The sequence below is a fragment of the Mesocricetus auratus genome, unplaced genomic scaffold (assembly GCF_017639785.1).
Source record: "Mesocricetus auratus isolate SY011 unplaced genomic scaffold, BCM_Maur_2.0 Super-Scaffold_100009, whole genome shotgun sequence".
NCBI lineage: Eukaryota > Metazoa > Chordata > Mammalia > Rodentia > Cricetidae > Mesocricetus > Mesocricetus auratus.
This window is the reverse complement of record NW_024429193.1, coordinates 24,630,740-24,652,546: the sequence shown is the minus strand read 5'-3', so window position 1 is coordinate 24,652,546 and position 21,807 is coordinate 24,630,740. Positions and strand designations below refer to the sequence as shown.

General features: G+C 38.7%; 1 long non-coding RNA gene across 2 annotated transcripts in view; it reads right to left on the bottom strand.

Annotated features, from left to right (window-relative positions):
* LOC110343064 overlaps positions 1–21,807 on the bottom strand; it is a 36,302-nt gene that overhangs the window by 1,851 nt on the left and 12,644 nt on the right. Inside the window, exons 2-5 of one of the 2 annotated variants that reach the window (XR_002385259.2) lie at positions 6,838–6,904; positions 6,121–6,261; positions 4,973–5,088; positions 2,122–2,180 (exon numbers count right to left, since the gene is read on the bottom strand). This is a non-coding gene — a long non-coding RNA (uncharacterized LOC110343064). Of the gene's footprint in view, positions 1–2,121; positions 2,181–4,972; positions 5,089–6,120; positions 6,262–6,837; positions 6,905–21,807 lie in introns of those variants that run through there. The other variant, XR_005879308.1, reaches the window with a different exon arrangement.

Genomic DNA, 21,807 nt, shown 5'->3' with positions numbered 1-21,807 from the left:
CGATGCAGGAACACTGTTTGACAAAGTCTTCTGGCAGCCTCTTCTCTAGAATCTGCTTCCTTCCTGAGTTAGCTGTGCTGCCTGTGGCTTATCAACTTCCTATGTTGCATGTTCCAGGCTTCTGTCTCTTTATGCTTCCCCGTCATGGGAGCAGAGGGCCCTCTTTCAGAGAAATGCTGGCAAGTCAGGGCAGATTGTCCCTACTTCTCTTCTGTCTGGTGCTTAAAGAGCTCCCTTACTACCACTCCAGGCCTGTAATGATGTTTGTTTCTAGCCACTTTATAGCCGTGCTGCTGCAATTTTAGTGCTTTTTGAGCTGAATGGCAAGATAGCGTCCTCAGTTCTGGTGAGTAGAATTCCCCACCCACTCAACATCTCCCTGGATACTTACCTCTTGCCTTTCCTTCTGTCTTCCTCCTTCTGCTGTTTGCCTCTTATCTCTAGGGGATCTAGTTGCCATTTGTTACCACCAGTCTACCTGGAGACAACCTACTGTCTATAGGTACTCCCTTATCTCTGGGAATTGTTCCTTCACAGTAACATTTACATGGATCACAAAACATTAGCATTTTGTTACTGCTCAATTCTGCTTTTCCTCAAACCAGAGGATAGCAGAAGGATTTGAAGAAGAGAATATTTAGCGAGGCAAAATTTCTATATTAACACTGCATTGGTGTGTGAGTATGAAATCAATCACAATTTAGTGTTGCAAGATCATGAGGAAAAACTTATGTTACTATCTACATTTACTGTTACATGTTCAAATCCAGCATGCATTCATTTTTCTATGTTCTTTAATAAATTGTGTTAATATGGAGCAATGTCGACCCCTGAGAAGAGTGTCATATTTGTGTGAATATAAATGCCAATTTCTGAAATTGTGAATTTCAGAACTCTTGTAGATGTGGAGGCCAGCTTCAGCAGCATAATGATGCTACTTTGTTGGAAACTTTGTCTATGTTTTATTCCTTGTGCAAACCTGCAATTTTGTGCTCTATAGGCATGATCTTATGATATTTCTGATTAATGAAAAAGCATCAGCAAGTCCTACCACTTCACTGAGTTTAAACAAAAATAAGATTACAAATACATAGTAACCTGATGACTTACTAGGTCTGAAAATTTGACCCATATATCTTATATCCACTATATCACAATTATAAGTTTGCAGCTAAGCCAGACTTACACATATTATTATGGCAATTCAAACATGTAATCTTTCACTAGGGTTTTTTGTAGAACAAAAGCAACTGTGCTTTCTATCAGCTATCATCCAATTATATCTTTTAATAGCTGATACATATTTTACTGAATTCAGCTGAGATTGTTATCATTATTCTTAACCAAACAACATATTTTGAATTGCCAGAGTCTCTCTATGAAAAGGGTGCCATTATCCTCCACAGTACAGGAACAAGACAGGCTGACATTTGGGATGTGTCTTAGAGTCAGCTAGGCTGTGGACAAACAAGCCAAAACAAGTCAAATCCATGCAGCAAGAGGAAAACACAGCATAGGTGAAAAGTAGTGACCACTGGTATTCTATCTTAAGCAATTTAGACATTTAATACATGAAAAAGTCAAGATCATTGGCTATAAAAGAAAATAATTAGCAGGTGACAAATTCAACATATTATTTTATTATATTTTTTATTTAAATTAGAAACAAGCTTGTTTCACATGTCAATCCCAGTTCCCTCTCCCTCACCTCCTCTCCTGCCCCACACCAAACCCATTTTCCATCCCCTTTCTGCTCCCCAGGGATGGTGAGGCCTTCCATGGGGGATCTTCAAAGTCTGCCGTATCATTTGGAGCTGGGCCTAGGCCCTCTCCCTGTGTATCTAGGCTGAGAAAGTATCCCTCTATATGGAATGGGCTCCCAAAGTCCATTTGTATACTAGGGATAAATACTGATCCACTATCAGAGGAGGTTTCCCAGGCCTCCTAACTGACACCCACTATCAGGGGGTCGGAAACAGTCCTACACTGTTTCCCAGCTATCAGTCTGAGGTCCACGCACCCACCCTTGTTCAGATCAGCTGTTTCTGTGGGTTTCTCCAGCCCGGTCTTGACCTCTTTGTTCATCACTCCTCCCTCTCTGCAACTGGATTCCAGGATTTCATCTCAGTGTTTAGCTGTGGGTCTCTGCTTCTGCTTCCATCAGCTACCAGATGAAGGCTCTAGGATAGCATATAAGGTAGTCATCAATCTAATTATTGGGGGAAGGGCCCTTAAGGTAGCCTCTCCACTATTGCTTACATTATTAGTTGGTGTCATCCTTATAGATCTCCGGATATTTCCCTAGTGCCAGATTTCTCTTTAAACCTATAATGGCTATCTCAGTTATGGTATCTGTTTTCTTGCTCTCCTCTATTCTTCCCCTGACTCAATCTTGCTGATCCCTCATGTCCTCCTCTAGTAAATTTTGTACTGGATAGATACATATGTACCTGCATATGTTTATGTGTTACACAATTTTTAACCTGTATTCCCCAAGAGGCAAGACTTACTTAGTACATTACTGTGTAACAAGTGTTCTTCCTGCCAATCTGGTCTCAGAGCTGCTTCAACCCCAAATAACATACAGAGACTCTTTTGGTTACAATGCTGTCAGCCAATGTTCAGGGTTTCTCTGAGTAGTTCTGTCTTAAGTATTAACTCGTAACTACTAATATGGATATTTCTATAAGGTCTTATCTTACCGAGGATGCCAACCTCATGCATCCTCTCTTCCCCAGATCACGTGGGGACTCTCCACTCTTGACTACATTTCCCAGAATCCTCCTTGACTCCTAGTCCCGCCTATCTTCCTTCCCTATTGGCCAACAGTGCTTTATTTATCAACCAATAAGACAAACATACACACAGAAGGATTTCCCCCATCATTACAGCATTCAGTTCTTTTTGCCTTTATAATATAGTCAGAGTATTATATTACCTTTTGTGCTCATTCAGGTTAGTTCTTTTCCGCAAACCCTTTACTCCTGGTTGCAGTATTTATCCATTTTAACAATCTTGTTTTGCTGTTCCCCACATTTTTCTGTTCTATAGTATGATCAGTTTTTTTCCAACCTTTGGTAGGTTTTGTTTCTGTTCTTTTAAAGCCATTATTCTGCTTCAGAGACTAGGATTTTTTTCTCTCCTGGCCACTGGGAGCCCATGGTAGAAAGAACATTGAGTCAAGAATGTTGTTAGCACTGCACTAGATTTCACATCTCTTGCTGGATAAATATTTGCTAGTGCATTAATCTGGAAGAATTAAACATGACTTTGACTGCCATAAATCATTGTGCTATGGTACATGAAACCCTGTTGAATTCTTTTTGGAACAAGATGGAAATATTTTATTTAGGACATGGTATCCAAGATAACATGGATACTTACAGATGTTGGGTAAGAACCTCTCTGTGAAATGTAGGATCCTGCCTATTCCCACTTACAGCATAGAAATAATCTTTCCAGTTGCTGCAACAGCATTAATTTCCCATCACCATAGTTTTCAATAAGGCTGCATAAGCTAAATGAGATACAGGAAAATTTTCTACTAATGAGAGCTTTCTAGAGCTTCAACTCCTACTGAATATCCCTGAGAATGATGGTTTTAAAATAGCCTTTAGGGTTGATATTACCCATGTTACCACAGGTAACTTTTCATAGTAAAACTTCAAATATGGGAAGTTTGATTTCCATGGTCCCAAATCATAGAAATAATAGAAAGAGGGTTTTGAGTTGTGTGCTCTCTGTTTGATAAAATCAAACTACAGTGGTTGGCAATGTAGCCTAACCCACTGTCACTGTGAAACATGGTGCCATATGAACCATTCTTGCATGTTATTTATATAGTGAGCCTAGCCTTTAGATGGATGTTGCTATTCAAACAGCAGAAGTATTTTGATATGAGAGTAGTTGAAACACTAGGGACCATTATAGGTCCAAAGTCCAAGATGCTTGATCTGTCAGTGGGTGTGAAGAGAGATGCGTTTTTAAAGTGATATTTTTTTCTATGGCATGCAGTTCCTTCAAACGGCCTTCCCCTTACTCCACTGCATCCGGACTGCAGACAGCTTCCTCTGCCTGGTGCTGGCAATTGCTTTTTTGAAAGCTCTCTCCATCAATGTTTTCTTTCTTTTAACTATGTGCCTTGCCTTTAGACGTCTCTACACACCATTGCTCTCTATATTTTATGAGTTTTGTTTCAGAGTACTCACTTGTTTATCCAGAGGAAAAAACTAAGATCCTTAGTGATCAGAAAAAGACTAGTTACAAAAGGGAGGGAGGGAGTTGCATATCAGCACTGATGCATGGTAAGGGTAGCTTCAGTAAATGGATGAAAAATGGATGTCATGAAAGCAAGTGTGAGTAAGAAATTCTGAGAGTTGGAAAACAAAGGCAGACAGGAAGAGAGAGAAGGAGAGACTGTTCTTGGCTTTGTAATATACAAAAAAGCTGGAATAACAAAAATACGCGTTGTCCTATGTGGCCTTTTTTTTCATTTCTAAAGTCACATTTACATACCTGTTTATATATCAATCATTTGGATTTTCCAATGTGCTGAATTTTGAAATATTGCAAAGAATGTCAGCTTGAAAAAAACTGAGTGAATTTGTGGGATTTTTTTCTTTAAAAGAAAAGCATCTCAATGTTCATTTGCCTGAGGATTTTGAATTTTTCTCAGTTCACTCTCAGATTAATTTTGGCACACTAATTTAATTGTCTTAGACTCATTATTGATGTTGATCTACAATTGAATAACCTTAGAATCACAAGGACGTGTAACTGAAAACTAATGAGCCAGGAGCTTCTGGGAGAGTAAAACAGAAGAGCTGAGTCTGAAGTCAGGTGGTCCCAGAACTCATGGGTGAACCACAGATACAAGGTCCTGGGTAGAGATGCAGGGAAACACATGATCACTCCAAAACACATGCAATCAAAATGAGGCAATGTCATATATGTCCACAGTGATAAGACACACCTGTTCCAGTACCAGGGATCTGCATTCAGCACCACAGTGAAGCCTTTAAAGTCCTGGGCACAAGTCATGCTGAGTACTGCAGGAACTTCTCTGGAAGCAATCTTGCTTAAACAGATCTGCAGAGTTCAGAACAAAATTCGCGTTCCACTAGAGAGCACTAATAACCAAACTCTTATTGCTGAGATTTTAGTAGAAACAATTTTACTATTTATAAATCTCTTTAATACATCCTAAGTATCTCAAAAGGCTTGCCTGAAGAGGCAAACATTCTGATACACGTAACGATGATCTACAGTCCAGAAGGTTGTCTATGTTTGCCATAATGACATCTGATCAACCACCACAGTAACAAGCTGCAGAAGTAGATTGCCAAATCATTAATAGGATCGCTCTTCGATTCATTTTAAATTTAGGTAAAGATCCAAAGGATTTTCAAATTGCAAACGATGTCAGCACTAGGTAAGGATGAGGAGAATTGGTAAGTGTGATACTGTGGAGTGGGACATCATTTCACCACTCCAGTGTGGCTCACTGTCAGTCAGAATTACATTGTGCTTTCGCCTTTATCAAAAGGCAATAATATGCTGGGCAGTGGTGGCACACGCCTTTAATCCAAGCACTCAGGAGGCAGAGGCAGGTGGATCCCTGTGAGTTCGAAGCCAGCCTGGTCTACAGAGAGAGCTCCAGGACAGCCTCCAAAACAATACAGAGAAACCCTGTCTCAAAAAACAAAAAAAAGGCAATAATGTGTTCCCTGAGGCTCACAGTCGATCCTAAAGACTCAGCTAGCTGTTAGTTGCTGACAAAATCAAAAAAGCAATACCAGACTGTTATGTCTCTATGATCATGGAACCATAAAACCACTGGGTGAGAACCATGCTGGTTTGCATTGAATACATAATATATCTACAACAAATGAAAACAAATCAGCAACTGAAAAGTTTGTTTTTCAACTAAAAGGAAAGAATTATGAGGACTTTGTCTTGCCATGGGAGGCATGTTCTTCTGAGAAGTGTTGTATATAAATCCATTTGACTGCCAGCTCCATGAGTCAAAACCAACAAATAGTGAGGAACTGAAACTCCCTGCAGATCAAATGTGTTGGATATCAAATGTCTGGGATTTGGTTGTACCATATACTGACTCACCATCTCCTTGGCTGTGTCTTCTTCCTCCTCCATATCTCACACATACATAATAGTTGGATTCACACTTCCTCCTCAAATCTGTTTTCTTTTTCATGTTTTCATTGAGATACATCAATCCATTGAATACTTGAGTGCATTCAGCTAGAAAATTGTGCAAATCATTTTCCTCTCAACCAATCATCCACGTCTAGTGATGATGCATCCCACACCTCCCTTTGGTTTTTAGGCTGCCTATCACATTTTATTTCATCTCTGATTTCTTTCATTTGGACTAGAAGTTATCAGTTATCACTATTACTAGTCTCTGTCTTTCTAGTTCACCTTTCTTATTGACACAAGTATTTTCTTCCACAAATGTCTAAATAATGTACCATTCTCTCACTAAATATATCTATTGCTTCTTGCTGTCCATAAAAGTACATCATAGTCTTTTAATATACGATGTTTTAATAGGTACTAGCATGGACATATGCAAGATATGTCTGCTTTGCAACGATGGATAAGCGTGAAGGCAATCTGCCATGCTGATTATAGAAAAGATAACACTCCAAGGACAAGACAATTTATACAAACCAGTAGATGAGTAGATACTTAATTAACTGAGACTAGGACACAGGCTTGAGAAACAAAAAGTCATGAATTCAAATTTCTGTTCTATCATGAACAAGATACAAGTATCTGGCTATGTAAGTGTGCCTTTTAAAGACCAAATTTTACCTGCAATGTAGAGAGGTGATGGTGTCCTTCATAAAATTGACCTTATGCTCCTAACACACAGGACCAACTGTAAAACAGGTATCACACATGTTAGTAATTGTCATTGAGATTTGGCTGTACAAGAGAATGGTTACCTGTGAGAATCTGTTTCAAGCAGGCCAAATCAATGTCTTTCTAGAGACAGGAAGAAAGCTGTGACCAGTCATAGAAGGCCATATGCATCCTTTATACCTGATGCGTACTGCACATCTCTTTAAGCCAGTAGATCTCAACCTGCAGATCACAACACGTATATTTCCTCCTTTATAGGGATGCTGAATTTGATCATGTGACTTATTTTGGTCAAGGCAATGCGACAGATGTGTCAATAAGTCAGCTCTATACTTTGTCATAGGACGATGATTCCTTCACCTTTCTCACTGGAAGCTTCTTCATCAGAAATTTTCACTGGGAAAGTAATATTCTTCAAACGTGAAGCTGAAGTAATCCCCAGAGCAATGTGACCCCATAATCCTGCTGATGGGTAGAAGACTAAAGGGGAAGAGTTCTAGCCAGCCTGCCATCATGTGAGAGACAATAATAATTATTATTTTGAACTGTTGTATTCAGGATTATTTTTTATATAGTATCTTTGTAGCCATGGCCAACTGGAATGGCACTAAAATAAACTCATTTGGACATTTCATGAAATAGGAAACTATTATTGATTGACAGGCAGATATATGAATTCACAGATGTGGAATTTTGATGAAATTCAAAGCCACACAAGTCTAGGAAGTCAATTAGACAATAAACACCCACCCAGAAGTCCAGAATCAAAAAAGCACTTTCCATTGGTATGAGTTTCAAAATAAAATGAGAAATATTCAGATATTAAGTATATATTCTAAGTAACTAGTCACTTAAAAACAAAATGTTTAGATGGCTGTAAAATCTGAAATCTTAAAGGAAAATTACATTATTTTCACAGATGCACATCATAGAAGAGGGATAACTCGAACACCTTTGAACCAAACCCTGTCCCAGAAGTCCATAAACTGCTACTCACAACAGTTCCTTTGCTGCCAGTTACTAACCCCAACAGGTACAATCTCCAAACCATATTGAAAGTGTCTAAATCTCTCACTACTCACACACACTTAAGAAGACTTCCCCAAACAGCTGAATACCCTTGCAGATGGAAAAATAAATTTCAGCCAGTGTGATCAGCATTTGCTCTTAACGGCCTTCACCTTTCCCTGACAATTGTGCATTTCTTAGGCATCTGTGTCTGAATCCAAGGATGCCCAGTGATGTTGCAATAAGTCATCATTTGTATATTTATTAAAATTCTCTTCAGATAATGTTTCTTTTGATAAACATAATCTGTTTTGCTGAGGTTGGTATTTTGCATGACAACTTGTGTATGCACTTCCACTTATGTTTATATTCAGAGATATATCTGAGTTTTCTGAGGAACCTTTGGTCTAAGGGACATTGGGTCTCTGAATGAGAGGGCATTGTTTCATTTGTGTGTGTGTGCACACACACAAGTGTGTGTGCTTATACATTCGTTTGTGTTTGTATGTGTGCACAAGAGTGTGCATGCTTCTTTTGTGTGTGGACACATTTGTTTCTGTTTCATTTTTCTGTAGCTTAAGGTTTTATTTAAGTCAGGGGTTTTTATCAATGTACACTTCCTTAATTTTGACGTAGAACTATTCTGGTGATGGCCAACACAATGTACATTTTATAAGGAGGTAAATACCTTTAGTGAAGGGTCATGAAGCCCATATATGATACAGTCCTTTCTTTTAAAACACAGAGTAGAGGTGGATTTATCTCAAAATTAACAACTGTTAAGGGGGAAAAGGGAGTATAAACACACACACACACACACACACACACACACACAACCTGAAAGGAAATCCAAGCATATGAAAAACTAATTATAGTGATTAATAGACCATTTTCTCTGTGTAAAATCCTCTGCCAAGAAAATGAACTTACAAAATCTTTACTTCTCACTCAATTCAGGAGGCATAGTTATTTTACAGAGCAAGAAGCTAAACACAATTTGAGTTTCCTGTATATTGGCAATGCAGTATTTTACATAGTCTGGATTCTAATCTATTCTTTATTATTTCAGTTTTTATACTTTAAAATCATTTTCAGTGAATGTGAACTAAACTTATAGAAGAGTAAATTGATATTATTACATTTATCTCAGATAAATAATAATATTAATAGCATACTTTCTTATATTTCACAAAATCAGAGAAAGAGAAGTGGCATAAAAATAGAAAGAGATTTAATTCTATATGCACCAGCCAAAAATTTCTTAAGTTATTGGCCTGTGTTGATAGTAGGGAAAAAAGCATAAGAAGAAATAAATGAACTTCTAAAGATTTTATCAAATAGTGAAGAACTCATTAGTGAAAACGGTAATGGGATCTTTAGAAGTAATTTTGTGCTTAAATCAGTCTATTATGGGATTGTTTATTTCAGAAATTTTGTTCAAAAATTTGGAGGATCTTAGAAGTTGGGAAAGTTTGCCACCCAAACATGAGGACCTGAGTTCAAGGTCAGAGTTCTTGTAGAAACAATGGGTGTGCTAAAGAATGCTTGTGATCCCAGTTCCCACTGGCTATTTAGCCTAGCCCAGTAAACAATCCTCAGGCCAATTAGAGGCCCTGTCTCAAAAACCAAGGTGGATGGTGTCTGAGGAACAACTCTTTAGGTTGTTCTCTGGCCTCCATGTGTTAAATAATGTGTGCACATGCACTGACACACAAACATGAACACACATGTACAAAACTGATAAAAAAATTTGAAATCACCAGAATGAAAAAATTAGTTCAAGCAAACCTTAGAAAATCACATAGTCATCAAAAATAAATTATTGGATCTGGGTCTGTTGCCTGACACAGGATCTGTTACTATAGTAAGATGCAGAGATAAAAAGACATAATAGGAACTATTCACAGCTTGGGGGCTTTTGGAAGCAGAGTATGAGATGGAGTTTAGGTTTTGTGTACTTACTAAGGAGCATCTTGGAATCTACCTTGGGAAATAAGAATGGAAAGAATGCAAAATTTTGTTATAAAGCAGGGCAGATGTGAATCTTAGTTGAAATGGTCACCATAGTGCTCTTCCATTGGGCAAAAGAATTTAGTAAGCCACTTTATGTGGGCAGGTGCCCAGGTAATTATGTGACCAGTGGGCAAGTAGCTCTTGGCAGGTAACAGCCACCGATGGTACCATGAGTGTATGACCACCATCCTCCCCGTATCCCCCTGTCTCCCCACTCCCAACTTCTACATTCTTTGGTGAGGAGATATCTGGATGGTGCTTCTGCCGTCACAATACCTAAAACCAATTGAGTCCAAAGCCAAAAGGTGTAAATATGATTATAAATAATTATAAATACATAAAGAGAAATTTAGAGTCTTAAGGTCATAAAGTAAATGATTAGGCTAAAAGCAGTACAGGGTAATCAAAAGAAGCAAAGGGTTAAAACTACCAAGCACAAAAGAACCCAAGTCTTGTTAAGGTAAACTTTAAAATGTGTTGATTCGGCTAAGCAGTGGTGGTACACACCTTTAATCCCAGCACTCAGGAGGAAGAGGCTGGTGATCTCTGTGAGTTCTAGACCAGCCTGGGTCTACAAGAGCTAGTTTCAGGACAGCCTCCAAAGCCACGGAGAAATCCTGCCTCGGAAAACCAAAAAAAAATGTTGATGCAATGCTGAGGCATGAAAGAATGATCTTGGATAGTATTTATCTCTGGGTTGTGATATTGCCTTCCCACTATTCTTGTCTCTTGTAGCAGAAAATTCAGATGTATGTGGCATGTGACTTAGAAAATTGCAAAACTTTAAAAATGAACAGTAATTCTCAGAATGATGACTGGGTATATTTTAAATGAGACCTACAGTTTCGAGAGTAGGTTTAGTAAGTTTTAAATAACACAGAAGATGTTGCAGAAGGAAGGTGGCTTTAGAGGCACCATAGTGTTGTGAAAGCAAATATAATTTCCCAAAATATAAGTTGAATAATTTAAACCTCATTTAAATATTTCTTTAATTTTTTTGATAGGCTGGGATATGCCCTGGGTTGGGGAGGGTGCATATCTAAAAAGAAACAATACAGAATTCCCACTTTCAAGGATCTCATGTTGTCCAAGTAAGAAAGAAAAATGAAGCAATAAAATGATAATAAATAAATATATGTTGAGTTAAATATTTTTGAAGGCTTCTCCCAAGAAGCAGAGTTTCAGACTGGGATTCTCATTGGGAATATTTTGAAGGGTTCTTCTAGGAAGAGCAGCAATGGAAGATCACATGGATATTCCTGGCTGTAGTTATCCCTGTCAACTTGAACTTCTACCAAACCTTTTAATGCATTTTTCACTCCTGTGTATAATTACACAAGCAAATGTCACAGTCTGAGTAGCATAGACTATGGAAATCTTTTCTTTTTTTCTTGTTTGTTTGTTTATTTTTTGAGACAGGGTTTCTCTGTGGCTTTGGAGGCTGTCCTGGAACTAGCTCTTGTAGACCAGGCTAGTCTTGAACTCACAGAGATTCGCCAGCCAACCTCTGTCTCCCCAGTGCTGGGATTAAAAGTGTGTGGCACCATTGCCCAACTTCTTTGGTTTATTTGCATGTTCTTTGTGTGTGTGTGTGTGTGTGTGTGTGTGTGTGTGTGTGTGTGTGTGTGTGAGTGAGAGAGAGACATAGAGAGAGAGAGAGAGACAGACTGCCCTCAGCCTCTTCCTTCGTTTTTGCTTCATGCTCTGTAACTAGTTTAGATGCACACATATCTTACTTTTGCATATGTTCCCTTCTCCTCTCTACCTCCATAGATCTCTGCAGGCCTTCTTCTGCCTGCCATTCAGATGCTACTACTTATTATAATAATTGTACCAACTGGAGTGTGACAGCTAAGCATTGCACCTTGTCTCCATTAATTAGGACCCCTATGAGTCCCACTGCTATCAAAGAATCTGGTTATTATCAGTGTGGCTAACAATGTCATTTTTCCTTTGGTACATGGAATTTTCCCTCAGAGATCATAGTGTTTTGGTAGGTTCCCTGACTCTGCCAATGCCCACTTATGTGAAACTTTGATGTCTCACAACTGCAGCTTGAAACAGTTCTGACACTTCCACCTCAAGGAGTAGAACCCATTGATTTTTCCAGGCTTCTGTGGCAGGCCCTCATTCTAGCACCTGTCTTCCCTTCCAGGGTCTTTGTACCAATTTCAAATCCTGCAACCTGGGAGGATACTCTTATGTAGATAAAATACTTTTTATTTAACATTCTCATATTTGAATACCATGTTTATTGTCCTGGATCCTTATGACATATGTTGACTAGTTTTTCTTTAGGTTACAACCCCTTTGCTACTCTAGTAGATTATCTAAAGGAAGTAGGTCGTGACTTAAGCTTAGTTATTGGCTTAGTGTGGTGCAGAATCAGGGGACATGACTAGAGATGGAGCAGAATGGTAATGGCTGTGTATTCTATAGAAAGTACTTTTAATCTTGCAAAGAAGAGGCCACAGTCAAAGATAGACTGCTCCACTAATTAAGAAGGAGAATCTCCAAGGACTCAGAAGAACCTGGGGATTTAAAATTTGGTAGTGCTTCAACTCAGGTATCTATGTCACAGATTTCAGAATCCTACTCCTTCCCATCCTTGAGCTGGATAATTCTCATAGCATTAGGAATTCCATGCCCCCAATTGTCTTAAGTAGGGTTTACTATTGTTTCAAAGAGACCCCATGACCACAGCAACTCTTATAAGAAAATATATCACTGTGGTGTCTCACTCAGAGTCCATCATGGTGGGGAGCACGGAGGCATGCAACACACATGGTACAAGAACTGAGAGTGCTCCACCTTGACTCAGAGGCAACAGGTAGTCCACTGACTGTCATACTGAGTGAAGATTGAGAAAAAGATCTCAAAGCCCACTCCCACAGTCACACACTCCCAAAAGAAGATGTGGCCCAGATTTAAGATATGCCATCCAGCTTCAAGGTCTGTATTAAAAGTGTGTGTCATCCAGCCTCCTCCAACAAGACAACACCTCCTAAAAAAGTGTCATTTGATATGATCTTATCGGGGCCAAATGCATTCAAACAATCACACCAGCACTCACTTCTTCTTTAAACAAAACATAATCTTCAGCATTTACACTTACTGGACATAGAAGACCCTCTTTATATAAAGGATTGATCATCCTCAGGTCTCCCCCACCATTCTAGAATATACCAGTGGCTCCTGGGAATGAGCACCCTATCCAAAATTCCTTAAGATTGCCATTGCCACAATTTCTCAAACTCCTGAGATGGTGGACCTGTCACTGAATCAATTTTAGTGTCTACTCTCAGTTTTATACCTCAAATTTTTTTAATAATTTCATTGCAACTAAATGTCAGAGCCTGATAATGTTCCTTCTGTGCCTGTTGAAGGTTTTTATTGCCACCCGGCTGACAGGTACCCTAGCTCCATACATTTACACTAGAGTATGTGTTCTATGATGATTTCAGTACAAAGATCACAAGTTAAATTTGATGAGACTTTAAGGTATTGGGTAGTTACTCCTCTCAAGAACAATTGGGCAGTATAAGAAGAGAATTCAATGCTTTGGCAAAAGAAATGGCTCATGGTATAGTTACAAGAGATGACTCAGGATTTTCTTTTATTTTTGGTTTTTCAAGACAGGGTTTCTCTGTATTGTTTTGGAGGCTGCCCTGGAACTTGCTCTGTAGAACAGCCTGGGCTCGAACTTACAGAGATCTGCATGCCTCTGCCTCCCGAGTGCTGGGATTAAAGGTGTACACCACCAACGTACGGTGACTCAGGATTTTATAAGGTACTCCACAGTTTATTGACACTTCTTAGTAGTTCCATATTGAAAATTATGGGGGCAAGCCATTCATCCTCTTCAATTCACCACACATTGTACGTGGGAAGCCCAGTAGAGAGAGAAATAATATTGAAAACGGCCTCCTTGTGGAGAACAAGGGCTAGAAAGCACTCAGTATAGTTCAAAGTCACAGGAGGAATGAGGGTTTCATTCATTGGAATGTGAAAAAAACTGAGGTAGCGTAGTACATTTTACTAGAAAAGTTAATAAATCCTATGGGAAAAAACAGATCAACTGTATGTAAAACACCATGCTGCCTAGAATTGGGTGGGACAAGGAGGGATCACCTCAGTGTTGGGAGGTTAGCAAAGCAGAAGATAAGCAGCTCCCTTAATATAATTCAGAAGAGGCAAAAGTAAGTTTTGCAGATTAATTTGATGTAGAGAGTAAGAGGTTGTATAAGTCAGGATTCTGTGTGAAAACTGAGCCAAAAGGAGAAATGCATTATGGAGGATTGGGTGACATGGTTTCAGAACCCGAGGAGTCCTATAATATATATACTGAGTTCAAGCTAAAGGCTCACAAAACCTGGAGAGCACAACTGTGAGTCACAGCCTGAGTTCAAAGTGTCACAAATGCGGTGATATATGAAAGCAAGTGCTAATAGATCTTCCAGACCATTGCGAAAGAAGTATTTTCCTTCTCTAAATTTCCTTCCTTTCAAGACCTCCACATGCTGCATGAGACCCACCAATGATAGGAGTGATCTTCTCATATACAAACACTGAGCTTTCCCAAGAGCACCCCAGAAGTTTTATGAGATAATGTTTTGCCAGATAGCAAGATATCCCTTTGTTCAGTTGAGTTGACATAGAATATTAACCATCATAAACATAACCGGTAATAGAGAATGACACCAAAATTTTGATCTAAAATGTTGGAATTGTTATTAACTCAGAATTCAGTTTGGGGAGTATTGAGGGAGAAAGCTTCCTGATGAGAAGTTATATATACAAGCCCAGAATGGAGATTTGCCTTCTGGACTCTGTTGTGGTGATATATTATTTATGATTTATTGAAGGTTGCCTGGCAGTAGAGAAAGCAAAGCTAGCCACAAGCCACAGAGCCACACAGGGGTGATACACACCTTTAATCCCAGAAGCCACAGTAGATAGCCATAGAGCCAGGTGGTGGTGGCACACACCTTTAATTCCAGCACTAAGGAGGCAGAGGCAGGCAGATCTCTGTGAGTTAGAGGCCAGTCTGGTCTACAGAGTGAGTTCCAGGAGAGCTGAAAAACAATACAGAGAAACCCTGTCTCAAAAAAAAACAAAAAACAAAAAAAGCCAGGTGGTGGTGGTGCACACCTTTAATCCCAGCACTCGTGAGGCAGAGGCAGGAGGATCTCTGTGAGTTTGAGGCCAGGCTGGACGACAGCCTCCAAAACAATACAGAGAAACCCTGTCTCGTAAAACCAAAAAAAAAAAAAAAAAAGAATAACCACAACAGTGATTTTCCAAAAGCTACTGAGGGATATGTCAGGTGACACTTATGGGCAATAGAAGAGGCAGACTGAAATCATATCATATTTAAATTTAATAAAGGACAAGCATTGGAAATCTCTGTCAGAACCTAACTGAAACTGGCTGAATGCACACAGCTGAAAACAAAACATTACTTTTCATATGTTCTTTGGTGAAATTTTACAGCCAAAGGAGCAAATGGAGTTGTGGTTGGAGGGATGGGTTAACTAGGAAAGCGAAGCAAATGTGCTTTGTGTAGCGATGGTAATGAATGAGTCCATGGTAATAATTTGTGATTAGAAGGGAGCCTTTCTGTAGTGAACTTCTTGAGCTACAGAACTTCTTGGGCATAGGGAAAATGTGGTGGGTTTGAATCTTAAATAGGAATATCCAGTGTTTCTTCTAATATGAGAAAGAAACAATGTGAGCAATGATCATTAATGGTGAGCAGAACGTGATAGGTGGGGCTTATGGATGTTTTCTTCCTGTGGCTTTTATGAATTATTAAATAGAAGAGGGAATAAAGACTAGGTAGGGGTAAAGATTTGATGATGAAAAATATAAAACAAAGTGGGGAGAAAAGTGTTATAAATGCTGTATCATTAAAAACCTACCAGAACAACTGTAGCAAAATTAAATGAAATGTAGACTCATAAATATTTTTTTCTAGTCATATAGACAGAGGAGTGAAGGGGGGTGTTGACCTCTGTGTTGTCAACATAAAGAGTTTTCTCTAACTGTATTAACCATGGGAAAGTCAAGTTGTTGAGGTATATGAAAATAAGGTATTCAAGTTGATTGATAACGCAAATTTGAAAATGCTTGCAAGAAATTTCTTATAATGAGGATACAGGGAGTCAAAGGTGTGAAGAAAGGATGAGAATTGTGGGAGGGGAGGTCAAATGAATTGTGCATTCTGAGGTGGGGGATAAGGAATATCTGAGGATCAAAATTTTAAAGGAATGATATAGAAAGATAGGTGGTTGGTCTAGAGTGTAACCACAGAAATCTGAAAGAAGAGTAGATGACCATTGTACTGGACTTGAGCTCATTGTACTGTACAAAGGACTTGAAAACCCTCAGAATGTAAAACGGAATTGTAGCAGAGTAAGCCATGAGCTGAAGGTGACTGTTTCAGTGATGTAAGAGGAGCCCAGAGTTCTTTAGAGGACATAAAACCGTGTGCAGGTGATGGTGTGGCATGATGTTCATAATACTAAAGCAGGGGAGTGAAAAACTCACAGAGTAGGATATTCTGAAGTGGTGATGAGGACAAAGGGGGAAACGTCCCCTTTGCCTCCTCAAGAGAGCAATGGGGTATGTAATATCCCTAAATAAAATGCACAGCAGCCAGGACAAGAAGATGAAGGGACTTCCACAGGCCCTGAGGAGGAAGAGATGATTTTGATATTAATGGATAGACACTCTCAGGAACTAAGGGCACATAGATGATTCATGGTCAGTATATAGAGTCATATGAAAACTAAAATGTGAAAAGCAAACAAGGTCCTTGGAATTCAGAGTTTCTAGTTGTCCTGAAAATAGTGAAAAAATGCACTAACAGAAACATTGATGATCATTGGTCAGAATAGGGGATGAGTGTGGTAATGAATATGCAAGGGTTAGAATTCTCAGGCTGCTCTTGACATCTTGACTCCTATAGACAAGAAGAGAGATGCTTTTGACTATATAGCTACGCATGGAACCACAATGCCTTTGAAACCCTTTTTATGGGGACAAAAGTCTATACTATTGGTGCAATGATTAGCTTCTAAATGAACAAGTTGAAATATGCAGTAGGAGCCTCTAGTTTATAATTTTCACATAAAATAGACAATAATTTTCTATGAAATAAATCATAGTTTGGGTATTAAATGAGTCATACTCAGAGTAGTAAGAATAATGGGCATTTACCAAAGTTGACCTGCTGATACACACAAGGACTGAACCTCGGCAACCTCTTTGAGGATCATGAAACATCACTGTTTCTGTGGACCACTTACCAATGCAAAAGTAGCTTTCTTTGGGGGATTTTCTGTCATTGTCAATGACTTTTCTGAATAACCTTCCTTGCCTCACGAAGCTCCTGTGTACCTTAAATCAACTCTAAGCATTCACTGCGTTGCCTGTAGAGTCTCCTTCCTATTTTAGCTGAATCTAAAATGTCCTTAAGGGACAGAATGCCCCTTCCATCCAAGTCATCTTAGCCAAATTAAGTCAGCAGGATCCTTTCAAAGCAAACCAAGCAATCAAAAGGCACAGCTGACTACAGAGATCCATAACATTTTAAGTCATCCTTTCTCGTGTAACTATAAAGGTTATATACAATGTGATTCTGTTCTGGTGCCTCGTTAACTATCACTGTTTTTTCTTCTTGAAAGTTCTCATCACTGTACCCATATTCAACAGGACAACCTTTGTGTGCTTGTGTTTGATTAGCTTTTGATTACTGTTTCCTTTGCATCATACTTCTTTTCCCTTCCTCTCATGTTAGTCCTTCTACTTAAAGAAGACTTGTATGAGGTCATTCTCAGAAAGTTATGCTATGGAAGTTTCCAGAGTGCTCTCTTGTCATATAAATACTTCCAGTACTTCCCTTTATAAGAGAGGTAATTGTTGCTAAGTGTGTGTGTGTGTGTGTGTGTGTGTGTGTTAATGCTGTGTGAGCAATGTGTATTAAACTAAGAGCAATTTCTCAGCACTTGACATTATATCATGTACATAGTAAATGTTCAAGAAATATTTGTTTGATGAAAATGTGCTAAAGAACAATCCTGTCTGGAGAAGAAAGGCAAATGGCTATTAGCTGAGTGAAGAAACAAAGGTAATTTAAAAATTCCACTGGCATAGGACTTTTAACTCATTACATTTTTCAGAATATGCTAAACTTTTATTGAATGAAAAAGATTGAAGTAGAATAATTACACTTACATTTAACACTCAATCTCAAGAGACATACAGGTGCTATATGTGTGGTAAGAGTCCTTACAATTCCAATTCAAATGCACTTTTGGTAAAACTACAACAGCCAAAAACAATGGCTATTTTCTCACAGTCAACCTTTAAAAAATCTGAATAGACAAATGTTTTCTGAAGTACAATAGTATCCAAAAGCCATTTTCCCTTTCACTTACCACCTAGTTAACTTTAAAAATGCTCATAACTGAATTCTATTCAATTTTTAAAAATCAATCACTCCCATGATGACTATTTTAAGTGAATATGACACTTTGCAGGATTCCATAAATAAATAAAACGTGCACAGCTTTGTTTATGTCGGGAACCTTCTGTTAAGCGTTGCTTCTATTTATTTACTTTTAAATTATGCCAGATTTTTGCAAATTTCAGTTAGTTTGGGGATCAACTTGAAAATCTGAAGATTGTCTATTTACTTTGCTTATAATACTTTGCAATTATGTTAGGGCCTAAGATTTGAGGGCTGGCAGAAGGCATTATGGGAAAATGTTCAAAATGGACCAAAGCATGGAACTAGATATGCTATGCTGCTAAAATTTTATTTCCCTTAACCCAATTTCCTTCAACTTTTCCATTATTTTTCTCTTTCTCTTCATATTCACAGAATTGTGGCTTATATCCCTTATACTTCAGACGCTCAGCTAGTTAGTCCGTGATTTGTATAGCATAGTACAAAAGGCCTTGTGACCATGAACTCAAAAAAGATTAGTAGAGAAGTCAAAACTCTCCCAAAAAGTCTTGCGACTTAAAATGAACTTCATTTATAGGTATTAATAGGTGATATTATAATTCACTAAGTTGCTCACAATAAAGAACCGATTCCTATTAATTCAAACTAACTTCCTCTTATACATAATTAGGCATGATTCTTGAAGATTAATTCTGGATATCCTTTCTAAGGTAGTAGAAATCAAGTGAGAGTTGAGTTACACCAGGCAGCAAACAATGATATTTTTCTAACAACAATGACTCTCCTAGAATCTTCTTGAACCATAACAACAAAGCATAAGCATAGTTCTTGCTGACACTATTCAAGTTTTGGCTCATGAACCTTGGTAAGAAGAATGGTAAGTCTTGTGTAATTTTGGGCTCTTGAACCTTGGTAAGAAGAATGGTAAGTCTTGTGTAATTTTGGGCTCTTGAACCTTGGTAAGAAGAATGGTAAGTCTTGTGTAATTTTGGGCTCTTGAACCTTGGTAAGAAGAATGGTAAGTCTTGTGTAATTTTGGGCTCTTGAACCTTGGTAAGAAGAATGGTAAGTCTTGTGTAATTTTGGGCTCTTGAACCTTGGTAAGAAGAATGGTAAGTCTTGTGTAATTTTGGGCTCTTGAACCTTGGTAAGAAGAATGGTAAGTCGGTCAGGGTTGCCACTGGAAAGGAGAGTTGCTAGCTCTTCATTAGCATAGTGTGGCCCAAAGTTTGCAGGTATGTGAGTTTTTAAAAATAGAAACATTCCAAAGGGAAAGCTGTTTGGTCACCATGTAACTCAACTGAAGCAAGTTACACACAGAAAAACACAAAACAAAACTGTGCTTCAAGCAAAGTTATAAAATGTTATCAATAGACACAGAGACTAGGTTGTGACTAATGGGTTCTCTTTCAAAGAATTGTTATTACATTGAAAAGTTACATTACTATGATTATTTAATCCGTGTTCTTGATTTAGTTATTATTTTCCAACTTTTTCTTTGTCTTTCCCTCCATTTCTTTAAGGGAATTATTCATTTTTTTCTTTAAGGACCTCTATCATCTTGATAAAATTATTTTTAAGGTCGTTTTCTTTTTCTTCTTCTGCATTGGGATGTTCAGGTCTTCCTGATGTAGTACCACTAGGTTCTGGTGTTGCCATATTGCTTTTTACGCTGTTGAATGTATTCTTGTATTGACGTCTACCCATCCCTTCTTCCCAATGGTGCAGGCAGCATCTTTGATCCAATCCTCTCAGTCCCCTCTCTCAGCCCTCTCTGTGCAGTAGATGTCTGTGTCCCAGTGGGCTGTTGAGGTCTCAGGTGATGGGTGGATTTGGTGGCAGAGTGGACCTTGTAGGTTACAGAGTCCAGTGGGGGCTGTTGGTGGAGTCTGCCTATAGGAGTCTTCCCTACTGACCTGCTAGTGTGGCTGAGATGTGTGGGAGAAAGGCCAGGGGTTTTGCCCCTGGGCTTAGGGCCTAGAGCTTGTGTGGTCCAGATGGGAAGCTGTTCACTCCTAGTTAGAATTTACACATTCCAAATTATATATAGCCCCTACCTTACTTCACTTTCACTGAAGGTACACTCCGAGAAGAAAAGACCACACTATGGAAGTGGGTGTTCTAAGAAGGAGCAAGTACAGTGCTCATGCTGGATTAGAACACACAAAAGGAGTGTGGAATTAGGAGCTCTGGAAGGTGGGAGGCTGTATTTTCAGGTAGATCGCTTCTATAGTTCTGTTCTACTAAACAGCTTTAACACTTTGCTAACATTAATTAAGCCTCACAAACCCTATGAGATAGGTAATTACTATAATTAAGTGATATTTCAGACTGGTAAAATGAGACTTAAAATAACCAAGGTCATAGGAAAGCCGTAAGGCGTAGTTTAGCAACTCAGTTACATATTCTTACATAAAGGGCCTTGCTTGTTTTATGTTCTTTCCCTCTCTGTATGCTTAACTTAAGATATAATGGCAGGATAAGTAAACTTGATCATTGAGACGTTAGACTGCAAGTTGATTAAGGAACCTTGAATATGATATGAAACAATATCTAAAAGAAAGATCCATGTTCCATATATACTGTATATACCATGGCAACTCTGTTTCAATTAATTGCATCGTTTTAAATCTGCATGTAAACTGCTGGTCTAGCTAAATACAACAATAAATCAAGAAACCAAAGCATGTAAACCATTCTCCTTATTACATAATGACATATAAAAGGTGTCATCCCTTTGGAAAGGGAACACAGCAGACAGACAGAAGGAAGTCTTCTTGTTGCTATAACTACAGAATAGCAAAGGTCAGCACTGAGGTAGGTAGGGATCCTGCCTAGATTGAATTTTAACAATTCAGTGAGATTATTTAGAAATCTTCCTCTCAATGAAGGGAAATAGAAATGTGTTGTTTATTTTTAATGTTAATTGAATATAAACAATGTAAACATCCTGTTTTGGAAAAGCATAGTGTGGGAACACCAGACCTTGAGCAGAGACCCACTTCCCCTTCTGCCTGGGAGTAGGTAGCTATAAGACAATGTTTAGTAAAAACATGTTTACTAAAAACGATACAATAAGTTCCTGGCCACTTCCCCTTCTGCCTGGGAGTAGGCAGCTGTAAGACAATGTTTAGTAAAAACCTGTTTACTAAAAATGATACAATAAGTTCCTGGGAAAGGCCTTCCCACGGAAACCGCCCTGACCTCGACCTTGTCCAGAGACTAACCGCACCTTCAAAAACCCACACACATCCACCTCTGGTGTCAGAGCAGAACCAGCCAGGGGAGAGGAGAGAGCAGAAGCTTCTCTGGTGGGAGCTTTTTCTTAGGAAGTTTTTCTTGAACCTTTTTGGAGCCTGTTTAAAGTTCTCTTTATATCATTGAACGAGTCTCTGTGTTATCAATACCCGACACCCTCCGCACGT